The sequence below is a fragment of the Rhincodon typus genome, chromosome 48, assembly GCF_021869965.1.
Source record: "Rhincodon typus isolate 14 chromosome 48, sRhiTyp1.1, whole genome shotgun sequence".
Taxonomy (NCBI): domain Eukaryota; kingdom Metazoa; phylum Chordata; class Chondrichthyes; order Orectolobiformes; family Rhincodontidae; genus Rhincodon; species Rhincodon typus.
The window spans coordinates 4,563,041-4,568,163 of record NC_063379.1 but is presented as its reverse complement, the minus strand read 5'-3'; the positions used below and the strand labels follow the sequence as shown (position 1 = coordinate 4,568,163).

The window sequence follows — 5,123 nt, the reverse complement described above, 5'->3', positions numbered from 1 at the left end:
ATCCTTGAGTGAGGAAGAAGCTGGACATTTCTGACGCTCCCCTGTGGAAGGTGGCATCATCAGAACAGACGCGAAGCAGGTGGAGAAACTGGGAGAATGGGATGGAGGCTTTACAGGAAGCAGGGTGTGAGGGTGTATAGTCGAGGTAGGAGTCGGTAGGTTTGTATAAATACCAGTCTCCCTAGCTGCTATCAGTCTGATTAAAACGTTAACGCTGCGTATTTACCACAGATGCTGCCAGACATGCTGAGTTCCTCCAGCAACTTCTGTTTTTGTTTCAGACCTCCAGCATCAGTTCTTTGATCTATCCCCTGGTGCTGTACTGACCCCCTAGAGGAAACATCCTTTCCACATCCACCTTGTCAAGACCTTATATACTTCAAACAAGTCACTCCTCACTTTTCTAAACTCCAGGGGAAAACCAATCCCAGTCTGTCCAACCTTTCCTCACGTGTCAACACTCTCATTCCAGGGATCAATCCCGTAAACCCTCCTCTGAACCGTCTCCGACACATTAACATCCTTCATTCAATCAGGAGACTGCACCCTGTATTCGAGAGGAGGTCCCACCAATGCCTTGTATAAGTGAAGCACAACATCCTTATGTTTATGTTCAGTTCTTCTTAGAATGAGGGATAACATGCCTCTCTGCATCTGCAGACTAACCTTCTGTGCCTCATGCTCCACAACACCCAGATCCCTCTGCATCTCGGCGTTCTGCAATCATTCAGCTTTTAAACAATACTCCGCTTTTTTTGATTCTAAAGTGAACAACTTGTTGCCGGGTATGGAAGGTTTGAGTTATAAAGAAAGGATAGACTGGGACTTTTCTCACTGGAATGTGGGAGGTTGAGAGGCGACCTGATAGAAGTTTATAAAATAATGAGAGGTATAGAGTTAATTGTAGTTGTCTTTTCCCTAGGATGGGGCATTTCAAGACTAGGGGACACATTTTTAAGGTGAGCGGAGAGAGATTTAAAAAAGATGAGGCAATTTTTTTACACAGAGGGTGGTTCGTGTGAGGAATGAACTTCCTGAGGAAGTGGTAGGACAGTGGCTCAGTGGTTAGCAGTGCTGCCTTGCGGCGCCAGGGACCCAGGTTCAGTTCCACCTTTGGGCGACTGTCTGTGTGGAGTTTGCACAGTCTCCCCATGTCTGTGTGGGTTTCTGTCATATCCTACAGTTTCCTCACACAGTCCGAGGATTTGGGTGGATTGGCCAAGCTAAATTGTCCATAGTGTTCAGCAATGTGCGTTAGCCATGGGAGATGCAGGGTTACAGGGATAGGGTAATGGAATGGGTCTGGCTGCGATGCTGTTCGGCATGTTGGTGTGGACTTGTTGGGCCGAATGGCCTTTCCCACACTGTAGGGATTCTAAGGATGAGGGTACAATTGCGATGTTTAAAAGACATTTGAAAAGGTACATGAATAGGAAAGGTTTAGAGGTCCAGGTGCAGGCAGCAGGGAGTAGTTTGGGATTATTTTCGACATGAACTGGTTGGACCACTATGCTGTGTGACTGTATAAACATCACATCTCCCCACATCTGTCAAATATTTACTCACTCGCTTAACCTATTGTACAAACTCCTGTCTTTTCTCACAGTGTACTATGCAAGGTACCTTTGTGTTGTCTGTAAATTTAGCGACCATCTCTTCGCTCCCTCATTTAAGTCATTGATGTGAAAACACAGACTCCCCGCACTGTGGAAGCAGGCTATTCGGCCCACTGAGTCCACACCACCCCTCCAAAGAGCATCCCAGCCAGACCCACCGATCCCTGTAACCCTGCACTCCCCATGGCTAATACACATCACCGGGGCACCATGGGACAATTTAGCAAGGCCAATCCACCCTAACCTGCACATCCCTGGGCACTATGGGACAATTTAGCATGGCCAATCCACCCTAACCTGCACATCTTTGGACTGGGGAAGGAAACGCAAAAGCCTGGTTCGGTCACATCTGGAGTATTGTGTCCAGTTCTGGTCGCCTCATTACAGAAAAGATGTGGAGGCATTGGAAAAGGTGCAGAGGAGATTTACCAGGATGTTGCCTGGAATGGAGAGAAGGTCTTACGAGGAAAGGTTGAGAGAGCTGGGGCTTTTCTCTTTAGAACGATGAAGGATGAGAGGTGATTTGATAGAGGTGTACAAAATGATCAGAGGTATAGATAGAGTGGACAGCCAGAGACTTTTTCCTAGGATGGAGTTAGCCATTACGAGGGGGCATAGTTTTAAAGTGAGTGGAGGTAGATATAGAGGAGACGTCAGAGGTAGGTTCTTTACTCAGAGAGTGGTAGGGGCGTGGAATGCATTGCTGGAGAGGGTAGTGGAGTCAGCCTCATTAGGGGCATTTAAGCGGCTATTAGATAAGCATATGGATGATAGTATAAGGTAGGGGTGGAGGTTAGATAGACCTTAGGATTAGGGTAAAAGTTCGGCACAACATCGTGGGCCGAAGGGCCTGTACTGTGCTGTACTGTTCTATGTTCTATAAACCGGAGCACCCAGAGGAAACCCACATAGACACGGGGAAAATGTGTAACCTCCACACAGCAGTCACCCAAGGGTGGAATTGAACCCAGGTCTCTAGCATTGTCAGGCAGTGCTAACCACTGAGCCACCGTGCCAATGTTAAATAGAATGTTGTATCGTACATAATCGATGCCCAGGAAGAGATCCCTGTAGGATGCCACTTGTCACATCCTGCCAGTCAGATGGAGAACCATTGGTACACTCTCTCTGTTTTCTGTCAGCTAACCAGTCTTCTATCCATGCTCATCTGTTACCCCCCTCTATACCGTGAGTCTTTATTTTCTACAATAATCTTTGTGGGGTTGGGGGAAGTGTATTGAGATGGACAGGAAACTGGTTGGCAGAGAGGAAACAAAGAGTAGGAATTAATGGGTCCTTTTCAAATTGGTAGTCAGTAACTAGTGGGATGCCACAGGGATCAGGGCTGGGGACCCAGCAATTCACAATATATATTAATGATTTGGACAAGGGAAAAAGAATGTAACATCTCCAAGTTTGCAGATGATACCAAGTTGGGTGAGAGGGTGAACTGTGACGAGGATGCAGAGATCCTTCAGCATGACCTCAACAGGTTGGGTGCGTGGGCAGATCAATGGCAGATGCAGTATAATTTGGATAGATATGAGGTTATTCACTTTGGAAGCAAAAAGAAGAAAGCAGATTACTACCTGAATGGCTGTAAATTGGGAGAGCTGAGTGTGCAGCAGGACCTGGGGGTCCTTGTGCACCAGTTGCTGAAGGTAAGCATGCAGGTGCAGCAGGCGGTAAAGAAGGTAAATGGTATGTTGCCCTTCATTGCAAGAGGTTTCGAGTACAGGAGCAGGGATGTGTTGTTGCAGTTGTACAGGGCCTTGGTGAGACCACACCTGGAATATTGTGTGCAGTTTTGGTTTCCTTTTCTGAGGAAGGATGCTCTTGCTCTCGAGGAAGTGCAGCGAAGGTTTACCAGGCTGATTCCGGGGATAGCAGGTCTAACCTATGAGGAGAGATTGACTAGTTTGGGATTGTTTTCACTGGAGTTCAGACAAATAAGGGGGAGTCTCATAGAGACTTATAAAATTCTAACGGGACTGGACAGGATAGATGTGGGAGGATGTTCCCGATGGTGGGTGTGAACCAGGGGTCACAGTCTGAGGATTTGGGGTAGACAATTTAGGACAGAGATGAGGAGATATTTCTTTACCCAAAGAGTGGTGAGCCTGTGGAATTCATTACCACAGGAAGTAGTTGATGCCAAAACATTGAATATATTCAAGAGGCAGCTCGATATAGCACTTGGGGCGAATGGGGGGAAAGCAGGATTAGGCTATTGAGTTGGACAATCAGCCGCGATCATGAAGAATGGTGGAGCAGGCTTGAAGGGCCGAATGGCCTCCTCCTGCTCTGATCTTCTATGTTTCTATGATGTAGCGCCTTAACAAATGCCTTCTGTAAATCCAAGTACACTCCATCTGCAGGCTCTCCTTTATATATGGAGTGTGCTACTCCTTCAAAGAACTCCAATAAATTGATTTAAACATGGTTTCTCTCTGAAACCACGCTGACTCTTCCTGATTACCTTGAGTTTTTCAAAGTTTGCAGCTATCATCTTTATGAAACACTTTCCCAGGACAGAGATCAAGCTAACTTATAACTGTAGTTTCCGGTTTCCTGTCTTCCTCCCATTTTGAACGGAGGGGCTAATATTTGCTACTTTCCAGACTGATGGAACCTTTCCTGAATCTTGACAAGCACACAAACACATCTCCTACCTCATTGGCCTCCTTTTTGAGACCCGGATGAAGCCTATCTGAGTCTGGAGGCTTGTCAGACAACTCTATCAGTTTACCCACTTCCACTCTCTCTCTCTCTCTCTCTCTCTCTCTCTCTCTCTCTCTCTCTATCTCTCTTTCCCTCCCACTTCCTGATTTACATAAATAGTGAACTGTTTTTTGTATCCTCTAGAGTGAGGACAGAAGCAAACCCTTTCATCTGCCAGTTTCTTACTTTCCATTATTAACTCGCTATTCTCCCTCTCCTCGTGAAGATGTGGAGGTGCTGGTGTTGGACTGGGGTGGCCAAAGTTAGAAGTCACAGGATGAAGTTAGAGAAAGCTTCTGATTTCAAATCAACCTGTTGGACTATAACCTGGTGTTGTGTGACTTCTGACTCACTCTGTCGTGGACCAACACTGCCATTGCTTTATCTTATCCTTTTAAAATTCCTGTACAAATGCTTGCGCTCGGATTTCATATCCCAAGTGAGCTTCCTCGCATAGTCTAATAACTGAAATATGCTCTTCAAATTCTGCCACTATTTCTATTGATTTATATCCTAGCCCTGTGTGCCAGTTCATTTCAGCTAGGTCAGTTTTCATATCTACATGCTTGCCTTTAGTTAGGTTTAATATCCTCGACTTAAACCCAGTTTTCTCTCTTTCAAGCATGAATTTCAATTTTAATTGTTTTATGGTTGCTGCTATCTGGGACCTTTTTATGCTGAGGTCATTAATTAATCCTGTAATGTTACACAGTACTAAATCTGATGTAACCTACTCAGTGGCGCTCCCTCGGCACCGACCCTCCGACGGTGCGGCGCTCCCTCGGC

The 5,123-nt window shown here is 46.0% G+C and overlaps 1 protein-coding gene across 9 annotated transcripts in view; it reads left to right on the top strand.

The window, feature by feature from the left end:
* timm10 (translocase of inner mitochondrial membrane 10 homolog (yeast)) overlaps nt 1-5,123 on the top strand; it is an 8,176-nt gene that overhangs the window by 706 nt on the left and 2,347 nt on the right. The gene's annotated exons all lie outside the window — the stretch shown is intronic.